We start from the raw sequence: 24,824 nt of genomic DNA, 5'->3' as shown, positions 1-24,824 counted from the left end.
GAAATTAGGGGTAGTCATCCTTTTGCATAAATGATTTGCAGTCTCACTACAGAAAGTTTCGACTGACACACAAGGTCCCTTTGTGTTTTCACAACTGAAGTTCCACACCCACACCAGTGTAGTAGACTGTGTCTATGCACCGATAGGTGAGAAGAAGGCATTCCTCTCAGGATTTTAAATGAAATTGCTGATTAACCATTAGTAATGAGGTCCATTGGGGAACTGGAATCTAGTTTTAGACCCCGTACTAGATTGCTCCAGTTATCTGGTTACATGCCATGATTCAGACTGAGGCATCCTTGGCAACCTATTGACAGACCACGAACTCAGAGAATCATGGAGAGTCTTACATCCTACTGATCAGGGCTACATTAGTTTTTCCAGTCCTTTCTAGCCCTTGGAGTCACTCTGATGTTCTAGGTGCAGGTTGCAGATTCCAGTCCTTCTTACCCAGGCAAGAGGGCAGCAGATCAGCACAGCAGAGCAGCAGTCCTTCACGGCACCAGTCCAGCAGAGTGGGAGTCCTTTCAGCAGCACAGAAGTTGTCAACACCACAGCAATGCGCGCTCTAGGGCCTAACTCTACCAGCTGCTCATTGTTACGTATGCAAGACAGGTCTTCTAATCGTCATCAACACACAAGGCACATTTCTCTTTGTGGCAAGTTACATGTGGTCCTATCAGGACACTGGTGGCTACATTGTCAAAGGCTCACAGCTCATACCAATTGCACTCATACTCATATCTAAGGTAAAATAGTATCATAAGCAGGCTTTAAATATAATGCTTTTATTGTGCAGTGCCCCAATACTGTTGATCTTAAAGACTACAAGTCCCAGCTGCCCTTGTGGCAGCCATATTGGGTGGGGAACCTGCTATTTAAGGCAGACCCACCCCACATCCAATACTCACTATTCTCGATTCCTGGTGAGCGTGGTGCTCCGGAGTTTGCTGTCTTGTTTTGGCAGTCTTTGATCCTGGGTGATGCGCTGTAACGTGTTGCTCCATTCCGGTGCCTTTTCCTGACACGGAGAGACACTTCTCTCTTCTCACCAGCTTCAGCAGTACATTATGACTCAGTGCTTTCTTGTCTAGCAGGGCGATACGATGGAAAGCGTTTTTGCCAGTGATCCGTTTATTTACCTTTCTCAGTCTATTATCACTTTATAAGTTCTCTAATTATTACATTATTTCAGCTATAAGAATTTAAACGGGAGTTCGGATTTAAACTTAACCCTTTCCATTATTTTGAGTCAATAAAGTTTATACAACAATATTAACTTTTAGTTAGCAAGCATCTTGATAAAGGAGTTGGAACAAAGATGCATGTTTGAACGTTTTTCAAAGTGTGAAGGAACACTTGGAGTGATATGCGTGGAATGTGCTTGTTCTGACATTCCATTGAAACTACTTTTGAGTATCTGATGAAATAGGGAGCTGCTGTTATAAAAGGCACAGAGATGGTCAAAGGACTCCTTGAGACCTGATCAAGTGAGGTATTTTGTGTGCTTTAATTTCCGTTCACGAGAAAGATTATTTACTCGTGTGCCTCGAATGGTTCATTTGGCATTCTAATTATTTTGTTCCACTGGTCTCCTTCCCCACTGTTCCCTTCCCACGCCCTTTCCACTCACCTGGCCTCTCTAAAACTTGGCACTATTATAGCCTGTAGAGTTGGAGCTGCCTGGAGGTGGCCCTATTAGAAACTAAATGTATACCCTGAAGATTGGTCTCATTGACAGCAGTCCTTCTTCCTGGCAGTGTCTTTCACAGGTCTAGAAATGTACTGAGGCACTGGTGTCTGGGGTCCAATATTCATACCTGGTGCCTTCTTTGAAGTGGGAGAAAGTTCTAGAGGATTCACTTTGAAGTGTTCAGGTTTCTTGCCTCCCCTGCCCTGGTGCCAGACTAACTACAGAAGTATGAAATCCTTTCTGTGAAGGCAGGACACAGCCAATTCAGTTTAAGTGGGGCTGTGCCCAGACCCATTCTCCAATTCTGGAAGTGATGGCCGATCCTGGAACACCTAACCTCTCTATTGCATGTGGCTGTCTAGGAGGAATATGAAAACACCAATTGCCAACTACATCTAGTCATGTGACCCAGAGACAGGATGCAAGCAATAAGTGGCTAAGGTAGGAAAATGCTAACTTTCTATAAGTGGAATTTTCAAAATTGTAATTCAAAATCTGACTTTAACCTAAAAGAGGATTTTACATTGCAATTCCTAAGACATCAAATTTGAACTGATTACCTGTTCACATTTGGAAGAACTCCTAATTAAATGTAATAAGGCAACTCCATTGTTATCCTGTAGTAAACTATAGGCCTTGGATCAGTGAAACTTTAGTTAGAGTTTTCACTACCAGGACATGTAAAACTGAAAAGTACATGCTCAACTTTTTAACTACATTGCACCAAGCCCTTTGGGCTGTATATGGCCTACCCTAGAGTTGATTACAAAAAAAGGTTTGGGCTTGCAAAAGTCTTATTTTGCCAGGTTGAAATGTTAGTTTAAAACTTCACACACAGGCTGCAGTGGCAGGCTTGAGACAGGGTTGCAACGCTACGTAAGTGGGTGGCATAACAAGTGCTGCAGTCCCTGGGTGTATGTAGTATCACTTTACTAGGGACTTAGAAATACATTAAATATGCATATTGCAAATAAGCCAGCTTTACCATTTTTTAAGGAGTGAGCAGACACACTTTAGCACTGGTTAGCAGTGGTAAAGTGCACAATCAATCAATCAATATATTTATAGAGCGCACTACATACCCGTTAGGGTTTCAAGGCGCTGAGGAGGGGGGGTGAGCTGCTACTAGTCAAAGAGCCAGGTCTTGAGGAGTCTTCTGAAGGCGAGTAGGTCCTGGATCCGTCGCAGGTTGGTTGGGAGAGTGTTCCATATCTTGGCGGTGAGGTAGGAGAAGGATCTGCCGCCGGATGTCTTTCGGTGGATGCGGGGGACGGTGGCGAGTGCGAGGTCTGTGGAGCGGAGCTGGCGGGTGGGAGTGTAGAAGCTGAGTCTGTTGTTGAGGTAAGCAGGTCCGGTGTTGTGGAGTGCTTTGTGTGCGTGGGTGAGGAGCTTGAAAGTGATCCTCTTGTCAACGGGGAGCCAGTGGAGGTCTTTCAGGTAGGGTGTGATGTGGTTGCGGCGGGGTACGTTGAGAATCAGTCGGGCGGAGGCGTTTTGGATGCGTTGGAGGTGCTGCAGGTGTTTTGTCGGGATGCCTGTGTAGAGTGCGTTGCCGTAGTCTAGCCTGCTGCTGATGAGGGCCTGTGTCACTGTTTTTCTTGTGTCTGTTGGGATCCACTTGTAGATTCTGCGGAGCATTTGGAGAGTGTTGTAGCAGGAGGAGACTGTGTTGACCTGTTTTGACATGGAGAGGGAGGAGTCGAGGATGGAACCCAGATTGCGTGCATGGTCGGTCGGTGTTGGTGGGGTTCCTAGAGATGTTGGCCACCAGGAGTCATCCCAGGCGGAGGGGTTGGGTCCGAGGATGAGGACCTCTGTCTTGTCCGGTCTTGAGGGTGTCGTCCTTGTGGGTGTGGACCTGGAGGGTGTCCTTGTGGGCGATGGCTATTCCTCCTCCGATTCCGTTTGTGCGATCCCTGCGGGTGATCTTGTAGCCCTCCAGGATGGCTATGGCGATGCCGGGCGCCGAAGAGTCGTTCCACCAGGTTTCGGTAAGGAAGGCCACGTCCGGGGCTGAGGTGTCGAGCATGTCCCAGAGCTCGATGGCGTGCTTGCGTGCGGAGCGGGTGTTAAGGAGTATGCAGTGGAGGTGGTTGGTTCTGGTCTTTGGAGGTTTGGTGGTTCTGTCGCAGGTGTATCTGCAGTAGTGGCAGGAGAAGGGTCTGTGGGTATTTCTTGGTGAGGACTAGAAGCATGCTGTGGAGCGTCCAGGGTTGAGGGCGTTGAGGTCGCTGGCAGTGTAGTGGCGTCTGGAGGTGCAGGGGTTCTGTGGACCGGGGGGGGTGACGCTGGGCGCGGTCCAGGTGCGGCTGGGCGCAGACGGGTGCAGACGGGCTGGCCTCTGGCGCGCCTCCGGCGCGGTCGCACAGCGACCCCCATTAAGAAGGGGAGGAGGGAGGGAGGAGCAGCTGGGAGGCGGTAGGCGTGACTGAATGAGGGCTCGAGGGGGGCGGGCCGCAGGGCCGCAGCGGCGGGTAAAGGAGACGGCTCAGGGCAGGGAGGGCAGGGGGTCACACGGGGCGGAGAAAACACGCAAAAAACAAACAGCTAAGGCTAAACAAGGAGAAACAGACAGCTAGGACAAGGCTAAATGCGGAGAAAACAACGGCTAAGACAGAGCTAAACACAGAGAAAACAAGCGGCTCAGACCAGGCAAAATACGCAAAATACAGACAGCTAAGACAAGGCAAAACACGGAGAGAACAAGCGGCTCAGACAAGGCAAAATACTCAAAATACAGACAGCTAAGGCAGAACACGGAGAGAACAGACAGCTAAGACAGAGCTAAACATGGAGAAAATAAACAGCTAAGACAGAGCTAAACACGGAGAAAACAAACAGCTGAGACACGGTAACTCAGGACAAGGGAAACACAGACAGTGATTACAGATAGACACCAGGGATGGCCAGTAGGGAGCAGCGAGGGCGGGGGGGAGGACACGGGGACAGCTGGGTGTCGCTGTAAGCGCGGGGAGCGATCCAGTGGCCACAGAGGTCAAAGGTCACTCTCCGCAGCACGCAGCGACCGCCATTAAGAAGGGGAGGAGGGAGGGAGGAGCAGCTGGGAGGCGGGAGGTGTGGACGAATGGGGGCTAGAGGGGGGCGGGCAGCAGGGATGCAGCGGTGGGAAAAGGAGACGGCTCGGGGAAGGGGGGCAGGGGGACACACAGGGCGGAGAAAACACGCAAAAAACAAACAGCTAAGGCTAAACACGGAGAAACAGACAGCTAGGACAAGGCTAAACGCAGAGAAAACAACGGCTAAGACAGAGCTAAACACAGAGAAAACAAGCGGCTCAGACCAGGCAAAATACGCAAAATACAGACAGCTAAGACAAGGCAAAACATGGAGAGAATAAGCGGCTCAGACAAGGCAAAATACTCAAAATACAGACAGCTAAGGCAGAACACGGAGAGAACAGACAGCTAAGACAGAGCTAGACACGGAGAAAACAAACAGCTAAGACAGAGCTAAACACGGAAAAACAAACAGCTGAGACACGGTAACTCAGGACAAGGAAAACACAGACAGTGATTACAGATAGACACCAGGGATGGCCAGTAGGGAGCAGCGAGGGCGGGGGGGAGTACACGGGGACAGCTGGGTGTCACTGTACGCGCGGGGAGCGATCCAGTGGCCACAGAGGTCAAAGGTCACTCTCCGCAGCATGCAGCGACCGCCATTAAGAAGGGGAGGGGGGAGGGAGGAGCAGCTGGGAGGCGGGAGGCGTGGACGAATGGGGGCTCGAGGGGGGCGGGGCTGCAGGGACGCAGCGGCGGGAAAAGGAGACAGCTCGGGGGAGGGGTGCAGGGGGTCACACGGGGCGGAGAAAACACACAAAAAACAAACAGCTAAGGCTAAACACGGAGAAACAGACAGCTAGGACAAGGCTAAACATGGAGAAAACAACGGCTACGACAGAGCTAAACACAAAGAAAACAAGCAGCTCAGACAAGGCAAAATACGCAAAATACAGACAGCTAAGACAAGGCAAAACACAGAGAGAACAAGCGGCTCAGACAAGGCAAAATACTCAAAATACAGACAGCTAAGGCAGAACACGGAGAGAACAGACAGCTAAGACAGAGCTAAACACAGAGAAAACAAACAGCTATGACAGAGCTAAACACAGAGAAAACAAACAGCTGAGACACGGTAACTCAGGACAAGGGAAACACAGACAGTGATTACAGATAGACGCCAGGGATGGCCAGTAGGGAGCAGCGAGGGCGGGGGAGGAGGACACGGGGACAGCTGGGTGTCGCTGTACGCGCAGGGAGCGATCCAGTGGCCACAGAGGTCAAAGGTCACAGAGTCCTAAGGCCAACAAAACAGAGATCAAAAAAATATGGAGTAAGGCAAAATGTTGAGGGGAAGACCACAGCAAGGCTGACAGTTCCAACACCCTGACACAAGACTATCAGAGTGACCTGTCACCTAAGCTTACATAGCCTTACAACAACAAAATATGAACGTAATACCCTGCTTCTGTCGGTCGCTAAGAAAGTGCTTTCATTGATATATGTTTCGCACAAAAGTAGGACTGTGTATCGGGTCAACATAAGCTTCAGGATATTGATACTCAGTATGTCTATACCATCAGGAAATGTTGACATAATTCGTAGTGTTAGGACTCGCACTCATACGCACGCTTCTTGCTGCTCCCTCACAAAATAAATCAGCATGTATGAAAAAAGATGAAACGTGTCATGAACGTGTTTACAGCACAGCTCTTCCCTGTAACTTGTGAGGAAAATGATCTTCCGTCTGAAGACCGAATATTACATTGCATGTTTGTTTATATTAATAAAAGCAAGTGTTGCCCCAGTTGTGAACTGTGTGTCAAGCGGTTTATGGAGGAATTTAATTTCTTCATATGAATCATCAGAAGCGTTTGATGACTCATCACCAGCATGTGTCTGATGACTCATCACCAGCACAGCATCCACACCCCTCATGATTGAGTACTCATCACCAGCATGTATCGGATGACTCATCACCAGCACAGCATCCACACCTCTCATGATTGATGACTCATCACCAGCATGTGGCTGATGACTCATCACCACGACACCAGTCTATAAATAGAACTGCCAAGGTGTTTCCTGTACTTGGCTTCGAGTCTTCGTTCACTCGCAGGTGTTCCTGGTTCAGCTGGAGTTCCATGATTCTTTCCGGAATTGTCATTTCAGTGCGAAGCTTCATTGGAGCTTCTCACTCTGGAGCGGATTACTTTCGCAGTGGCCGGAGAATTTACGAGCAGTATTCCATCTTCCTCAAATAATCAAAACATTCCAGGAGAAGTTGGTTTGTGTGTAATTCCCCTCTTGTCTCCCTGTTTTCAGCCTTCTTGAGGTTAGTGACCTTTTGGTGCATTATGAAAGACATTTGTCACTGCTGAGAAACCCGTAATAGAAGGCTATTTTCCAAAGACAGCTTGAGAAGTATTTTTAAGAGCAGCATTGAAGTTAAGTGTTGTGAACTTCTGAAAGCATTGCTCGATATCTATGCAAACATAAACATTTATTCTGATTGTTTTGGAGTAAGTCTATTGTGTGAAAACAAATAACAAAAGACAAATTCATAAGTCTGATTTTATAACGATTTTGTTGTGACTTACAAAAGTGCGCTTAATAGTTGAGCAATTGAGCGCTAATAATTATTGTGACTTTGCAAAAAGACTAGGTGATTGCCCAATCAAATGATAATAATGATTGTTATTTTGCTGAAAGACTCTTTGATATCTGTAGTTCTTTTGTTTTTGATTTGTTTTTGGTCTTAGAATTCCTGCACCAAGCCCTGATGCAACTTTCTTAGAACAACAGTGACACTCCTTCATGAACCAGTGTTTTGTTTCTCTTCCCAAATCGCTTTTCCCTATCCCTTTCCCTTAGAGGCTATTCACTCATTCCCGGTTCATTTCACATACGAGACAACAGTCTTTAGGGGTGAGGGTTTTATTCTCTTCGCTCAGGTGGAACCTGGAATTCAGGTGAGTGGACATGGTCTTGTCACCTAGCTAGCTCACTGTGCCCCATCTGAACCCCTAAACTTACCAGGGCACCAGATGGTATCTGCAACCTCAAACATGACTATTTGGATTCCCAAGGAAATCATGTGAACTGGTCTTCCCTTTTGTTGTCATTTTGTAGGCCCAAGATAAGACACAAGAAAAATATGAAAATGGCTTTACAAACATTTATTGCCACAATATTATTCTTGTATACAAAACATGTTCAGCAAATATTAGACAGATGAAACAAAGCATGGTAACCAGCATTATAAGTATGGTAATAAAGATAAATAATTCAACCATAACAATGTTACTGAGTCGGTACACTCCTATCTGTTACTACATACACTATTGAAAGCATAGTGGAAGTACCCTCTGACAGATCAATTGGGACAGCCTAACTCCCATACCTGGGTAAGATGTACAGGAAACAAGGAATCCAGTGTAGTGAAGGCTATCGTCCAGAGCTGGATGGAGATCAGAGTCAGCAGGGCTGCATCTCAGTCACTCTGAACCACGTTCCAGGATAATCTCAGCAGAAGTGCTTCTCTTTTGAATGTGGTAGAGGCAGTACTTACAATGAAAGCACTGTTCATATTGTACTGTATCAGAGGTGCAGAGCTGATTCAATGACATGTCTGCAATTTCAAAACTCTCGTCAACGGACATTCATGATACAAGTTCATTGCATTCTGTGTGCCTAACCTTGGATGGAGTATACAGACCGCATGACAGCACACTTACAGGGAATAGGCTGCATGTACAGTGTATTCTCATTACATTATTGCATGAGTGTAAAACCATGTAAAAAGTCACCATCAGAAAATGTTGCCAAACTAAAATGTGCAACCTAAAATGTACACCCTGTGTGGGGCTTAACATGCTTCACCACATTATGACACAGACACTACTTACCTTTCAATTGCATCAGATATCAGCACAATCATCCAGTCCTGCATTGCCAAAAAAGCGAGAGAGAGCTGCTTACAGAACCAAGGGACATATTGGAATGATTCATGATTACTCCACCTTCTACACCTCTGAGGCCAGATGACATGATAGCACCACTTTTTTTTAAGACCTCCATATCCCTCGCCTTACTCAGGATAGTCGACTGGACCTGAACCATGATATAAAAGATGGAGAGACAGTGGAAGCTATCAAGAATATACCATCTGGTAAGGCTCCTGGATTAGAGGACATCATGGCAGATTTTTCCAAGATCACACCTTACCATTCTATTCCACTTTTGGGCCATCTAATTTGAGAAACTGACTCCTGAAGCAGCCCACTGACCAAACGTACCCAATCCTCAAATCCCAGTAGAGATCATCTTCATAGCAAAAACATTTGCCAGATATTGCTTATCAATTTGGATGCAAAAATCCTGGAAAAGGTCTTGGCAAATTGCTTGACAAAGTACATTCCATTGCTGGTTCATAGCAATCAACTTGGATTTGTACCTGGCTGTTTTCCTGCATTCAGCTCCAGACTCTGTGCCATCTTCTGTAGACAGCTACCCCCCTCCCGAGACACTGAACAAATAACCCTCTCCCTTCATGTCAAAAAGGATTTTGATCAGGTTGAGTGAAACTACTTATGCAGGCTACTGGGGAAAATGGGAATAGGGCTAACATGCTTGGCTGTAATGACTATCATACTCCCAAAGTAATATGCTGCAATGACTTCTTCTCCTCTCCACTGATCATCTACACAGGCACCAGGCAGGGATGCCCACTCCCCCCCTGCTGATTCTCTGTCCATTGGAATCCCTGGTGATTGCCATTCAGAAAATACCTATGGTGAAAGGAATACACATGTTGGCCTGGAAAGAAATCTCCAAGTTGCTCAGAACAATCTTTCAAATTTATACACAGTAGATGTTTTGGTCTCCTCCTGCATGCACCCGATCCTTCAAAGTAAGCAAAAGATTTGGGAACTGATAAACTTCTGAAACTGAAGAGATTCCATCACTCATCGGCACTCATATGGGACAACGGAAACATCATACAGGATAGCCAGCCACTCTCAGAGCGCTCATGGTCCGAGAAAAGCATTCTGCCCCTGAGCCATTTAATACAGGATGGACACTCACTTAGCTTTGAAGATCTCCAACAGGAAGGTAGACTATAATCAGCACAAGGTATTGTCGACTAAATCAATTCTCTAATGGAAGTTGGGGAACGACCCTCAGAGCCTTGATGATTCCACCGTCCACTGGTACATAAGCATATGGGGTATGCACACAAAACCCATGTCTGGCCCTTATTATACACTTCTGGATCATACTCCTTCACAATCCATAATGAGATCACTATGCAATTGCTGCTGGAAACTATACCCTTCAGATTCTACAGACGAAACAGAATGGAAGGTGGTTCTTCACTCCCATGACAAAAGCTTAGGAAAGACTGGATAAAATGTCGTTGTTCCACAATCTTGCATGACTGGCACTAGTCACCTTTTAAACTCCACACGGCCAGAAAGATAGCCTTATCCCAATGATGGTGTTGTATCCACGATAGAGGAGATATGATGCACATTCTTTGTAGCTGGAAGCACTATAGGAGGTACTCTGGAATCCCACCAACGTCAACCAAACTTTCTTCTGTTGGGCTTCAGATTTCCACCTGCTTGGCTCCAATACATATTCTGTTGCGCAGGACCTCAGAAGTCACCAATTATCTTTGAGGTATCTGTAGGTTAGGAGTTGAGTGCCAGCAGGATGCCGCTTCTCCCCAGCAGGAGTAAGGAGTTTGGGACGCAGGGTGTGGGTGTCCCAACGCAAATGTAGGCACCATCTCGGACTGGGTTTCAAATTTGTTTCAAGATGGTGCCCCTCATTCCAGGAAAGGAATTGCCCTATCCAGTATGGAGGAATGTCGCTCCTGTGTAGGATCTTTCACTTCCAGGTTAGATAGGACTATTTAAGTGGAGTCTGGGATTAGTCTTTGCGTTGCAATGCTCCTGCTGTGTCTAGTAGTGTTTTTGATGATTTGTGTTGCTATTTACCTCCAATTTAGGATCCTCTGGAGTTTGGTTCCCTGCTGTCAGCAGTGGTTTCCTTATGTCTGCTGTTTACTCTACTATCAGTCAGTACAGTGGCTTTAGCAAGAAATCACCAAACCCTTGAGGTCAAATCTTCAAAGCTGCAAAGACCTCTGCTGCCTCCAGCCCTTAACACCTTCCCTACAACGCTCTTACACATTGGATGTAGACAATATCACCAATCACCAAAAGAGATGGCTGGACACTTCATTGGTAGTAGCCAAGATATGCATGCTAAATCACTAGAAGTCTGTGACACCACCAAATAGTTGATGGCATTGTCAGACATCCTCTCACAAAAGGTGATTTATAAACTGAATGACCAATTAGATATATTCAACAGTATTTGGAAGGTGTTCTTGTTCTTGATAGCTCTCCAATCCTCAACAGCTCCTTTGTGCATTTTACCCAGACAACCACAAACACAGGATACTCAGTCACACCTGCACTCATTTGCATACTGAATTGGTCTTCCTGGGCTGGGAGGGTGGAGGGCCTGACACATTTCAAAGGCTAGGGGCCAGCCCTCACACAATGGATTGCCAAACCCCCTACTGGGACCCTGGAAGACAGACCTGTACTGAAAGGGGACCTTGTGCACTTCAAAACCACTCTTTGAAGTCTTCCCTCACTTCAAATGCATTTTTGGGTAAATAAACTGGGTCTCTGGCCCTATCAAATCAGACATTTCTGGACCTGAACCTGCAACCTGTCAAGAGGACCTGCCTGGCTGCCCAAAGGACTCAACTGGACTGCTTTGCTGTGAAGGACTGCTACCCTGCTGCCCTCTGACTTTGCTGAGAAATGCTCTCCAACGGCTGGGATTGAGCTTTCATCCACCTGAAATACATTCCTTTGCATGATTGTCCTCTTAAATGCAGAACAGCCTTTGACCTAAATTGTTTGTGGGAGGAAGCTCAACCTACCAATAGAACTTATTAGGTTTAGTTTAGGAACACATACAGATGTACATGAATGACAAAATGAATGGCATAATCCATTATGTTTGAAATTGAGGTGAGAGAAGGGCTAGACAGGACTGCCCATTCTCACTTCTATTTATTCATTCATCTTGTTTATCGAGCCGTTCCCAGCAAAAATACATCAAGATGGACGTATCAGATACTCTCCTGAGTAACTGAAAGATAACATTTTATGCAGATGATGTAATATTATATTTAGATGCCAATCTGGCTCACATAGAACGCGCTATGAAAATTATATTAGAGCATGCCAAAGTTTTGGGATACAAATGTAATCGCTCTAAAACAGAGTTTTTACATATAGGTACAAGGGAAAAGGGTCTCCCTAACGTAATAGAGAACATTAATATAAATAAACAAGTTTGCTATTTAGGTATCCAAACAACTAATGGTACTTCACAGTCGTATCCTCTCAATTATATCTCCGAATTAAACAACACTACTTAACAATAAAAAATGGGACAACAAAATGTTTTCACTAATAGGTTTTATAAATCTTATACGGAGGATAATTTTGGCTCAATGTTTGTTTCTCGTTGGCAAGGGTGTGCACCCAGTTCAAGGAGGGACCACCACTCTAGTCAGGGTAAGTCATATTCACACTAAAAGATAACTTGTGCTCACCATCAGGTAGCTTGGCACAGAGCAGTCAGGCCTACCTAAAGAGGCAATATATGAAGTATGTGTGCAACAAATACATATTAACACAATGAAAACACCACAAAGGGTCCTCACAGGTTTAGAAAAAATAGACAATTATTTTATAAGTAAAGCACAACCAAAACGACAAAAATCCAATAGAAGTTGGAAAAATAAATAGAAGTTAAGCTATGCATTTTAGAATAAAAAAGTTCTATTACTTAGAAGCAAATAGTGCTTTAAGGGTTACTTGAAGTTGTGCTGGACTGGGGAAAAGTCAACTGTTCAAGCTGACCATTATGAAGTGCGGGCCGGGTACAAGAGCCACCCAGACCCAGGGAACAGAGTACCTTAATCCAAGTCACAAACATGAGGGGTCAAAGCGTTGGCGGATGCATCAATGTCACTCCCACACTTGAGGGATGTGTTGATTTTTCACATGCATTGGTGACGATGCGTTAGTTTCCAAAGACAAGCACTGAAGCTGCGATGTGTTGATTCCAAGGTGATGCTCTGGGTTTCTCCATGCTGTCAAAGGGATGCATCAATCTTCCTTCAGCATTTGCAGCGATGCAGTGGTTTCAGTGCTACAAAGATGCTGATGTGCTGGGTTCCACTTCCAGCAGGCAGGGAATGAATCAGTTGATGCACCAGTTCTGGAGGTTCTGCTTGGACCCCAATGTGATGCACCAGTTTGACTCCAACAAAAGAGTCAATGCATTGGTTGCCACTTCCAGCAGTCAGGAGATGCATCGATTTTGCTGGTGCAAGTCTCTGGGTCCACTCCCAGTGAACCAGGCACAGGAGCAGGGGTAGAGACTTTGATATCCCTGAGTTTCTCGCAAAAGCAGGCAAGCCAACAAGCCCTTGGAGATTATTTTGTGGTCCCAGGCAGAGACAAGCTCTCCCTTAGCAAGTTCTAAGAGCAGCACAGTAGAAAAGCAGTCCTTCCCTGTCAGCAGTCCATCAGAGTGAGAGTCCTTGATGCAGCGGAGCAGTTCATCTGACAGAGTCTAGTTATAGGTCCAGAAGTGCCCGAATTGATGGGGTCAAAGAAAAAGTACTTATACTCAAATGCGTCTTGAAGTGGGGGTGACTTCAAAGAATGGTCTTAGAAGTGAAAAGTATCCTTTCTTCCTCAGCCCTGACTTTAGACTATCAGTAGGTAATCAGCCCTTTGTGTGGGGACAGGTAATGTGTATTTAGGTGTGTCAGTCCCCGCCCTCCCTTCCTGCCCAGGAAGAACTATTGGAATGCAGATGAATGTAGATGAGCACTCAAGCACACCTAACCTTCCTATGTTTGTGGCTAGAGAGAATGCACAAACTGTAGCTGTCACCCACCCCAGACGTGTATTGGAGACAGGATGCTGGCACACGGAGCTGTAAGAGCAGTGAAATGTCTACTTTCTAATGGTGGCATTTCTAAACTAGTACATGCCCTACTTTTTACTTACACAGCACCCTGCCCTATGGGCTACCTCGAACCTAACTTAGGGGTGACTCAAGTGTAATAAAAGGGGAGTTTAATACTTTGCAAAGAGTTTTAAATTAATGAAAAGAGGTGCTGTTCCTCTAGGAGAAACAAGAGATAAGAGGTTGGAATGTGAGAAATTGGGAGGGAGTCTCTATACTTCAGAATTGGTGCCCTCACACACCCAAATGGGTAATATGCTTCATCAGAGGGCAAGCTCCTCATCAGGCCAGTGTTGCAGTGCCTGATATGCCCCACAAGAGTGCATTTTCTTGGAGATCTTTTTATATTTTGCCATAAATATGAATAAGTGTGTGAAAGCATATTCTGAATAGGGTGGTGTGAGTGCAAAAAGGGTTATGTATTACAATTGTATAAGGAGTACCTTAAATATATTTAATATAGTGGTCACCTTGACAGAGAGAAAAACAAAAGAAAGTGCTTAATGTGATTTCTGTAGGGTCAACATGCTGTGTGTCCCTTAGTCCAGCTGGATCCTTTGCTCCTCATCAAGCACAGAAAAATCCCTATCCTACACCTAAATGGGATATATAAAGGTGGGTGCTCACTAACAGATGTAAATACCTCTCTATGGTATCATCTAAATCTATTGTATACATCTGTCAGGCCTCGTAGGTCATAAGCAGAATCAAGGGAGCTGCTGAGATGAATGTGGTCCTCAGTGGTGGGTACCAGTGACCTACCCCAGCTCTGTTTGCATTTTCAGATCTAATGGGCCTGATAGATATATCCAACAGGGTTGGATTATACCATAGTGAGGTATTTTTTCTGTTCTATCACCCCCCAGGGCCAGCATCTTAGAGACTTTACTCTAAATGCTGGCCCTCACCATATCCAACAACCTGTAAGGTTTATTTTTAACAGGGAGGTTGTCCCAGCATCAGTACACAGGTGGGTAGTCCCAGGAATAAGGGAGACTAGAGAGGAGTACTGCCAACACGTGGTGGCAGTCTCTCTGCTGCTCAGGAGCTAGACTGGGGGAAGGATTACTACCTGCACAGCTCCATCTTTGTCCTTGAAGTTCAACAGATCACGGAGAGGTTCACTTTCCACTTCCTCTTCTCTATCAGTCACCAATAGCAGGATAAGCTCAGACCTCTCAAACTGGGGTTTGAGGCAATTACATGCAGCACCAGGTATGTGACCTCACCCTTTCTATCAGTCATCTCATAAGGTCTAGTCCGTGGTTCTGGAGGACCCTGGGTTCCACATTATCCATAAATCACACTTTCTGCCCAGGTTGAAATTCCACAGTGGTAGACGTTTAGTCATCCCACCCTATCATTACAGCCTAGCTGGCTTCTAACTTGTCTAAAGCTTGCTTTTACAACTTAGCCGTTTGGCTCTTGATCGCCAGCATGTATCTCACTGCATCCTGGAGAACTTCCCTGGAAGATTGCTCCCACCCTTCCTTGACCAAAATCAGAGGTCCTCTGATAGGTTTCCCATTTAGGAGCTCGAAGGGACTGAAGCCCGCTCCATTCTGTGACACCTCCCTATTTGCAAACAGAAGGCATGGCAAAAGGATATCCCTCTTTTCCTCAAGGCCTCAGGCAGTCCTCTAATCATGCTCTTCAGAGCCTTGTTGAATCTCTCAACAAGCCCATTTGTTTGTGGATGTTAAGGGGTGGAGAAATTGTAGGTTACTCCACACTCCTTCCACATTGACTGCATATAAGCAGACATGAAGCAGGTACCTCTGTCAGACACCACTTCCTTGGGGAAACCCACTTGGGTAAAACTCCCCATCAGGGCCTTTGCTACTGTAGGGGATTTTATGGTTCTCAAAGGGATTGCCTCTGGATACCTAGTGGCATGATCCGTCAGAACCAGGATAATCCTGTTGCCTAAAGCAGTCTGGGGGTCTATAGCCCCAACGATGTTGATAGCCACACTCTCAACGGGTGTGGGTAACGACAGCCAGATGATTAAAGGGGGCTTTAAGCCTCTACCCTGTCTTCTTACTGGCCAGCCTGGCAGGTCACACAGGTCCTACAGAATGCAACTGAAGTATTCTTGATCCTCGGCCAATAAAAGTGAGGACAAGCCTTGCAAAGGTCTTGTGTTGGCCCAGGTGCTCTGCCAGGGGAATTACATGAGTCAGCTCCAGTAGGAAGGCCCTATAGCATTGGAGGATCACAAGGACTGTTGCTGTTCCATGCACAGGACCCTTATTCTTACTCTAAAAGGAGGATGTCCTCCAATTAAATATTAAATATGATGACTCCCAGAGGCATCACCTGCTGCTTGGACTTCAGCCTGTTGCCTCATGCCTTCAAGGGTTGGACACTACCCTGTGCCCTACAGAACTCTTCCTTGGTGGGTTCACCTACCACATGCCATCTAGCAGGATCTGGCAGGTCACCAAGGAGAGCAGTGTCCTCCTCAGTGGGCTCTGGGACGGCCATTGAAGGTTCCCCTTCCACCTCACTGGGAGAGCATTTAGGGGTTGGTTTCCCACAACCTCTGCCATTACTCTTCTTAGCAGTAAACTTGGCCATTTTTCCAGGCTCCAGCATTTGACTTTTACCTTGGGCAGTCATGGACCTTGTTGTGGCACAGGTCCACTCAAGTAACCCAGCATCTCCACGTGAGCCTTGAGCTCCACTTCCTTCCAGGTAGTGTGCTCCAGGTCATTACCAAGTAAACAGTTGACATGCATGGCAGGGCTCGCTGCAACTTCGGCGTGGAAACTCCGGTCGCACATGTTAGAAAACCGTGCTGCATGGGGTTTGCGTCGTTATGAGCCTCCGTAAGCAGGTGTTGTGTATTGTTTCTCCAGCCATGTTGTGTCGATGCAATGCAGGTGGAGCGTCGATTTCAGCCATGAAGCTGGCGGCGCATCGTTTATTAGATACGTTATGGAAGGTGGGTCGTAAATTTCCCCCATGGCATTCTGTGCGTGGATTTTCAGTTCTTGTCTCCCAGCTTCACCTTTCAAGGGCCCAGGGACATGATTTGGCAGCCCTTTCAGGGCAGGTGTCTCAGCAGAGAGTCCAGGTGCTGGCAGCAGAAGTCTTTGATTGCCCTGAGACTTCAGCAACAGGAGGCAAGCTCAGTTCAAGCCCTTGGAGATTCTTCTCAAGCAGGAATGCACAACGAAGTCCAGTCTTTGTCCCCTTTCACAGGCAGAAGCAGCCACTGCAGGATAGCCCACCCAAGCACAGTAACAGGCAGGGGCAGCACTTCTCCTTGGCAGAGGTTCCTCTTGAATCCAGAAGTGATCTTGAAGTAATCCAAAGTCTGGGGTTTTGGGTCCACTACTTATACCTCTTTCTGCCTTTGAAGAAGGCAAACTTCAAAGGAAAGTCTCTCTTGTTTGTAAGATCGTGCCTTGCCCAGGGCAAGTACCAGACACACACCAGGGGGTTGGAGTGCATTGTGTGAGGCCCAACTGTCAAACTGACCCAGACAGGCAATCCACAAACAGGCAGAGTCACAGACAATCTAAAAACAAACTTTATTAGGAGATGTATTTTTATATTTCAAAACTCCATATTTCTATCTGCTTCCAAAGGGAATCTGCACTTTAATAATATTTAAAGGCATCCCCCATGTTAACCTATTACAGGTGGGTGTGCGTCAAAAAGGGCTAGCGATGCGTTGATATCACTCACGAGCGAGACCTTGCCTCGTTTCCCCCTTCTGTCGAGTTGGCATGCGTCGATTCTTCTCTCCGCAGGAGAGCGATGCATCGATTCGGTCCGCACACGGGTTCAGGCAGGCCTTGCATTGTTTTTGCACGCAAACAATGGTTTGTGTCAGAAATCCAGCTGCATGACGATCCGAAAACCACGCAGTGCGGGTAGCGATCTCCCAGCCTCCGTCAGCGATGCTGCACGTTATTTTTCCTGCTCCTTGCGTCGATTCTTCGGTCGTGTTTCTGGCGAGCGTCGATTGTCAGCCGCAGAGCCGGCGGCGCGTCGTTTCTTCAGCCGCAGATCAGAGCTGCGTCAATCCTTTCCCCACACAGCACTCTGTGCGTGGATTTCTTAATCTTAAGCTGCCAGCTTCTCCTTTCAGGGTCCCAGGAACTAGATGGGCACCAAGGGCAGAGTAGGAGTCTCTCCAGAGACTCCAGGTGCTGGCAGACAGAAGTCTTTGCTGTCCCTGAGTCTTCAAACAACAGGAGGCAAGTTCTAAATCAAGCCCTTGGAGATTTCTTCTTAAGATGAAAGGCACACAAAGTCCAGTCTTTGCCCTCTTACTCTGGCAGAAGCAGCAACTGCAGGATAGCTCCACAAAGCACAGTCACAGGCAGGGCAGCTCTTCTCCTCAGCTCTTCTCCAGGCAGAGGTTCCTCTTGTTTCCAGAAGTGTTTCTAAAGTCTGTGGTTTTGGGTGCCCTTCTTATAACCAATTTCTCCTTTGAAGTAGGCCTACTTCAAAGTAAAGACTATTTTAAATGAGAAATCCTGCCTTGCCCAGGCCAACCCAGGTGGTTGGAGACTGCATTGTGTGAGGGCAGGCACAGCCCTTTCAGGTGTGACCACTCCTCCCCTCCCTCCTAGCACAGATGGCTCATCAGGATATGCAGGCTACACCCCAGCTACCTTTGTGTCACTGTCTAGTGTGAGGTGCAACCCGCCCAACTGTCAAACTGACCCAGACAGGGAATCCACAATCAGGCAGAGTCACAGAAATGGTATGAGCGATTTCTTAAGCACATATATCAAGCTTGTCCTTAATTAAGGAATCGCAATTACCACCAAGTAAAACTTGGTGGTAACCATGTGCAAATTAAAAAAATGCTTTAAAAATGCATTTTTTAAATTGACATGTAACGCACACATGCCCCTTTGGCATGTGTGCGCCTTACATGTCCTGAAATATTTTTTTGGGGTGCAGCAAGCCCAGCACCATGGGGTTTTGCATTTCCCAAATTGCGAATTCCAGTTAGGAATTCGCAATTTGGGAAATGCAAACAATTTGCAAATATGGGCCTACAGGCCCATAGGTGCGAATGGGGTCTGTATCGCAATTTGCGATTCGGTAATAGCATTTGCGATTTTTAAGAAAGCGCTATTACCGAATCGCAAATATGATACATACCATTTTGCGACTCAGAAATAGCGATTTCTTAAAAACCGCTATTACTGAATCATAAAAGGGTTAGATGATACATCTGGCCCTAAGACTCTTATTCTCTAAAAATTCATAACTTGACTTGTGTAGGTTGGATTTTTGTTGTTTTGGGCTTGATTTGTTTAGATAAATATTCCCTATTTTTCTAAACCTGTGTTGTGTCATTTTGTAGTGTTCTCTGAATTCCTGTGTGTGATGGTACCAATACTTTAAACATTGCTTCTGAAGTTAAGCCTGCCTGCTCGTGCCAAGCTACCAAGGGGGTGAGCAGGGATTAACTGAGTGTGATTCTCCTTTACCCTTACTAGAGTGAGGGTCCTTGCTTGGACAGGGAGTAACTTAACTGCCAACCAAAGACCCCATTTCCATCAGGGAATGGCCATGGAGACTGACTGGCACTGCTTTCACAGAGAAAGGGGTAACAGTTAGAAGTCTCCTGACTAATTTTTTAAGACCAAGGATTGGGTGAAAAAATGTCTAACACTGCAAATAGCCTCAAAACAGGATATTCTGGACAATATATGCCTAGAACAATTTTTTAACGTTCTTGCACCCCCCCCCCTTTCAGAAGTAGCTATGCCAACGTAATGAGTTAACTATTAGTCAAGCTATCGAAATGACCACTACATTCACTAGGGTCAAGGAGGGAAGAATAAAGGGAAGAATAACCTTTACCTAGCCCACTCACCTCGAGCCTCCTCCCTCCCAGTTCACCCTTTGTAAAGGCTAATGCCACCCAAGCTAGAAAGTGGAGCAGCTGCTAACCTCCCTAAAGCCACCACAACCATCTAGGATCCCAATGTTTCAGGAATGGAAAGCAGGCCATTTCTTCAGTTTTTGCCCAAATATGAATTAGGACGAACCACTGGAGGTCAGTTGGACTATAATATTATGCGCCAGGGACATCGGATTCATTTTATTAACAAATGATGCAGAGTTTCGTTCCATGTTAAAGTCCTACCTTCGAGAAGGTAGTGATTGGTTAGAAGAATTCCCTTTTCTGGTCGAAAAGTTTGCCAATACTACTTCCTGTGAGAATAATAAATCTAAAAGCGAAACTAGAAAGGAAAAGAAAAGAGATTCTCCTTTAAACTCAACTTTGCTTGCTTAGGACGTCTGACAGGGTAACCGCAGCTTCAGGGACACTCAAGCAGCAGACCCAACCCTACAAAGGGGCTAGGAGCAAGAAAAGGAAAGGGAACCTTAGGATATGTTAGGGACATATTTTGTCATACAAAATAGATTGTTGTATTTGTTGAATGAGACTAGACTCCTCTTCCTTTTAGAGAGCAGGTCCTTTACTAATTATTTACCCATTTTTTAAACTTGTTTTATTAGGTTTTCGCAGTACAGGTTAATAAAATATTAGAGTTGCTTACCGCTCCCCCCTAGTCAATCAGAAAGTAGTCTGGAACTTAGTGAAATATGTTAGTATTGTACAATATTCGTGGTTGTATCAATATTCCCGTAGTTCTAATAATGGAAATCAGCAGGTGTTACTAGAGGAGAACTAGCTATTCTGTGGCGAGTAAGAAGAAATAAAGTAACAACACTATAAACCATGAACCAGCCTTGAGAATTAAGATCGCACCCATTTGTGTGGGATACATTTTGGGGCTGATAAAATGAGCCAGACTATATTGGCTACTGGTCAGGGGTACAAGATCAAAATGTATTTGAAGAAATGTATGGTTTTGTCATACCCAAAACGTCTATAACCCTCCTAAAGTTTCGTTGCAAAGAATATCAATAAAATAAATCACATTTCAATGGGTTAGAATAGGCCTGGAGTATTTACTCATAACTTCCAGTCGAGTTTATAAATATCTCTTAGTAGTAGTGGACAATACAACCAGCTGCCTGGAAGAAATACCCTTAAGGCAGGATGGGACCAAGCAAGTTACGTCAGCCATAGTATAATTATTAGGCTTTTCTTAATAGAGCCTAACGTGCTCGGGGCCTCCCTCTGTCTCAAAGCTGACGGGGCAGGTGGGTATGCAGTTGGGCATCAAACAAAGAACCTGAGCTTACCACAATGAAATTGATGGGGTGATGGAGTGTTATATTGATAAAACTGAACATCACTAGTCAAGGTCAGCTTGGTGTCCTATAGCAAGAACAAAGCATACATTTCTAAATGTAATCTCTACAGCCATTAATGTGGCTAGTAGTGGGAGATGCATGGCGACCTAGGTCTGCACTTAAATTCCCTTTACAGTATCCTCAGATCATTTTTCACTAGGCAGAGGGCCCAGTTCACAAGCAGGTTCAGAAACATTGCATATTTGGGAGAGGTGTAGCCCAACAACGCTGGTGCAGGTTTTGAACAGCCCTCCTGTGACATTCGCAGTGCTTGTAAAATAAAACAAACAAATAATAGGGTAGCAATTAAAATATAAATGCTGATGACAAGCATCTCTTTGATCATAAAAGAAGCAATGCCACTGCTCTAACATGCTCAAAATAGCACCTTACCTTGCAATGCAATAGGTCTTGCATATACTTGAGTTGGAGCTATTGGCACTGTAAACGCATAACTGGACTTTTTTGCCACATTAATTTGTCAACCCTGCGCAATAATTTGGTCCTTTCTGCTGAAGGGTGAGAGGTGGATGTGGTTAATAGCCCACAATACTTACAACAGATCAAAGCACTTGCGCACTTGACCTCAAAAAACAAGTCTGGGATGAGTCAGTGGCGTAGCCAATGTGCCATGGACCCTTGTACAAGGAAGTAAATGATACCACTTGCAGCTGTTAGAACAGTGAAAAACAATAATAACCAGAGTTTAGTGGGTCCTTCACACCTCTGGGACCCGCTGTGCGGCACCAACGGAAGTTATGCACCTATTAAGTTGTCACACATGATATGAAGGGCTTAAAAACCTGGAGTGAGCATTACGGCAAGTTTAGCAGCCAGAGGGCTGTGGTTAGAAATAAGCCCTGCCTTTGTTGTTGAAGTGTTGTTGCTACTCAGTTAATTTTGTCAGCATCTAGGAAAAGGTTCCGTTGGCCCGAGAGCAGCCTCCGGTAATGCGTAGCAGCGTGGCTTCCTGCCCTCGTGCTTTTTATTAAAGGATTTGCTGCTTCACTGGTGAGGCATGTTGCGAAGAGCTTCCCCAGAGCAAGAAAGATGTCAGGGAGTGAGTACTTGGATACAAGCCAACAAAGATAATGCAAAGCCCTATAAACAGTAAACTATGGGCCAGATGTAGCACCCATTTGCACGTTGCAAACAGCGTATTTCACTGTTTGCGACGTGCAAACTGCACTTGGCAATGCACAAAACCCTTTTGCGATTCGGTAACCTGGTTACAGAATTGCAAAACGGGTTTGCGAGTCGCAATTAGGAAGGAAAGTCCCCTTCCTAATTGCGAGTCTCAGTGCAAAGCAATTGCAGTTAGCATCCATTTCAAATGGGTGCTAACCCATTCGCAAAAGGGAAGGGATCCCCATGGGACCCCCTTCCCCTTTGTGAATGGCATGGACCACTGCCTGCTCTGAAAAAAAGAAATGAAAACGTTTCATTTTTTAGTTTTGTAATGCATCTCATTCTTCTTTAAGGAAAACGGGCTGCATTACAAAAAAAAACTGCTTTATTTAAAAGCAGTCACAGATATGGTGGTCTGCTCTCTCCAGCAGGCCACCATCCCTGTGAGTGCCGCGAGTCTCAAGGGGGTCGCAAATTGCGACCCACCTCATTAATATTAATCAGGTGGGCCTTTGCGACCCCATTGCGAGCCACAGATGGTGTCAGGGTCGCTGTGACTCGCAATTTGCAAGTCGCAAATTGAAATATCCTTACATCTGGCCCTATGTGCACAACAGTTTGTTCAACCCCTTTCTCAGGAAGCACACAACACAATTGTGTTTGTGAAGCACTATCTGGATCCAAATATATGGACCAGTCGCTGCATGGAGTTCATGGTTGTATATAAACACAGGTGTTTCACATTAGCAATGAAGCGCACAGTGGAGGCGAGTTTAATAAAAACAAGTTAGCACCATAACCAAGATTTCGAAGGGGCCTCCTAGCCTCTGTGTGTTCAGCTACCCTCCCAACCTCCCACGGATGTTTTGCTAACCCCACCTCGCTTGTTTGAGTGTTTGAGAAAGCTGGCACAGAAGAAAAGAGAACTCAAGAATAGATGGCAGGCGGTGCCATATTTTGCGTGACTCCTGATGATAGTCTTGGCTTTTTATCCACTGTCCATGCTAATTCTATGGGAAGTGGGAAGAGAAGTTCCAGAATGCAACTGGATGTTGATTTAAAAGCCAGCATTTTTAGGGTTGAGCCTGCATCGCATGCGCTTGTGCATGCGTTTCGCTTGCAAGACTCTTTAGGAGTTAGAAAAGAGCTCGGAGCCCCATCCACGTCATGTCAGTGTCTTTCAATGGTTCGTGGGCTTGCCTGTTAAAATCTGCTTGCTTTCATTAGTGGAAGACACGCATACGTCATGCCTTTTCCAGTGGATAGCCCTCCTCAAGCGCAGCGACCAACTACTGAAAAGATGCGCAGCTCGTTGTTTCCCATCAGGTTTGTGGACTACTTTTTATCTTTTGTTCGCAGCGCAATCTCTCTTTTCAGAAGTCGAGCGCTTTGCATAATTATCTTTTGTTCACAGAGCGATCTCGCTTGGCAGAAGCCAAAAGCTTTGCATAACACTGACCTTGTTACATAGTTAATTGCACTTTTGGTCGGCTACGTAGATAATTGCACGTTGGGCGATAGGTTTCATTATGAGTGAACCGTAGCAGCGCAATTGCGCTGTTTTTTCCCATTCAATGTAGCAAGAAAAATCCGGTTGGGAGTTTACAACTGCTAATAGCTGTAACTCGGAGAAATGCAACCTCGAGGAGCAGCAGAAGCAAGTGCGTATAACCTTGCCATAATGTGAGTTCTCATCCGTGTGCTTTTCTCCTCAACTTGTGCTGCAGATATTTTGGGGGGTTCTACATATCCGCCACTGTTCTGTTGTGCAACCTGGAGTCCGGGTATGTAAGGAATGCCACTGACACGCCAGTAACCCTGTGCAATCTCTGTCTGCCCTAGTGGCTCACCCAAACAATTATTTGAGCATAATACAAGTGCTGTGCATGTCCACTTTTATGACTTACTAATTAGGCTAGCCTCCTTCAAAGCGCTTTCAGTGTAGTAAGATAAGGCAAGTATACACAAACACAACCCTCTCCGTTTTACACCTTCCTGCCCCACTCCATCTTGAGCCGCAAAAGACGTCCACTGCAAATCATTTGGAACAGTCATCTAACCTCTCACGCACAACCTTTATAGCAGGTGAGATGAGTACTCATTTAGAACAGCACTTAATTTAGGCAGGGAGTCTTCATTTTAACTCCAAAAAGTTGTATTATTTATTTAGCTGCACATATTTAAAGCACTCGGTTTTCGTATCCTTTCAGCTCTATATTCTAGAGCTTCTGGCAAGGCTCAGGGGCATCTCAGGCAGGGCTCGAGTGCCGTGTTGTGCAATCCTGGCACATGTAAGGAATGCCACTGACACACTGTTAATCCTGCTCAGACACATATCTGCCCTAGTGGCTCACCCCTGTTCAAAAACAATTATTTGAGCAGAATACACCTGCTGTACATGTCCAGTTTTATGGCTTTATAATTGGGCTAGCCTGTTTCAAAGCGCTTTTAATGTTGTCAGATAAGACAAGTATACACAAACACGACCCTGGCCGTTTTACAACTTCCTCCCCCGCCCCTTCTTGAACCGCAAAAGACATCCGCCGCAACTCATTTGGAAAAGTAATCTAACCTCATGAGCAACCCTTATAGCAGTTTGGTGGGTGAGATGTGTACTCATTCAGAACAGCACTGAATTGAGGCAGGGAAGTCTTCATTTT

This window comes from Pleurodeles waltl, chromosome 1_1, assembly GCF_031143425.1.
Source record: "Pleurodeles waltl isolate 20211129_DDA chromosome 1_1, aPleWal1.hap1.20221129, whole genome shotgun sequence".
Taxonomy (NCBI): domain Eukaryota; kingdom Metazoa; phylum Chordata; class Amphibia; order Caudata; family Salamandridae; genus Pleurodeles; species Pleurodeles waltl.
This window is presented reverse-complemented; position numbering follows the sequence as displayed.